Source organism: Telopea speciosissima, chromosome 10 (genome assembly GCF_018873765.1).
Source record: "Telopea speciosissima isolate NSW1024214 ecotype Mountain lineage chromosome 10, Tspe_v1, whole genome shotgun sequence".
Classification (NCBI taxonomy): Eukaryota; Viridiplantae; Streptophyta; class Magnoliopsida; order Proteales; family Proteaceae; genus Telopea; species Telopea speciosissima.
This window is the reverse complement of record NC_057925.1, coordinates 30,621,070-30,622,211: the sequence shown is the minus strand read 5'-3', so window position 1 is coordinate 30,622,211 and position 1,142 is coordinate 30,621,070.

Genomic DNA, 1,142 nt, shown 5'->3' with positions numbered 1-1,142 from the left:
GGTGAGTGAATCTACACAACTTTACATGCTTATTTTCTCCAATATAAAAACTATTTTATTTTATCGTTTTTAAATCTGAAACCGTGATTTAGATATTGATTTATCATGTCATAATCATCTTTATTACTTGTTTTAAACTTGAATCTATGTATACACATGATAGCATGAGAAGAATCTTTGCATTCTTCATGATTTATATAAGATGTGTGTGCAGAATTTTTCTAAAAGTATCATGATTACAAATTAATGAGCCTAATGCATGTGTGATGAAGTTCAATGAATGATCTTCTCGATTCAAGTACTTTCATGATATTTTTTCTATGATACATTTAAATCTGATTTCTTTTAGATTTATCGATTTATATTCTATTGAAATTGAAGATGCTTGTTGACAATTTAGTGCAAAGATTTTGCCAAATCTTCTCGATTTATATATTGCACTCTATGTCATGATATGTTGATGAAACTCAATTTATTTATAAGAATTTTTCTCTCTTTTACAACTCTTGATTAAGCGTTTTTAGTGTTTGGAATATGGGGAGTTGCAGCCCTTAAGTTCTAGACTTATTGTATAGCTTTATGTATAAGCATGGATGTTCTTTTCTTTTACTTTACCGACATAGATTATATATGTTGGGGTAAGAATAAGTCGGCAGGTTTTTGAGCTACGGGCTTACCCTTATTGGAACTACATGGACTAGTAGAAAGAGGGAGATGATCAATAATACCATTTAGAAGGGCATGACTGGTAAAATCTTTGGGGGCATGATTCGGTCTAATGGGAAGGTTGATCACTAGTATTCTATTTGTTTTTGCTTGTGAGGGGGGACAGTGTACAATGGTGGATCATAGCTATAGTCAAGAACTGCTATCAGGAGGGCCTTGGTCAGTGTATGATACTAGCTCATACTAGTCTATCAGGGAGTGATGTCTTTGTTTACTTTATTCTTTACTTGTTTATTTCATTGATGAAAATTACCATAGACACTTTTCATTGTGGTGGTGATGTTTTGCGGATGTGGTTATAATCAGGTTTTCATTATGGTCTTATACAAATTATACTTATATGTGTCTTTCGCTTTTGTTCACATGTGTTTGTGTTTTCAAGTTTGTACTGTTGTGTTGGGTTATTTGATAGGCTT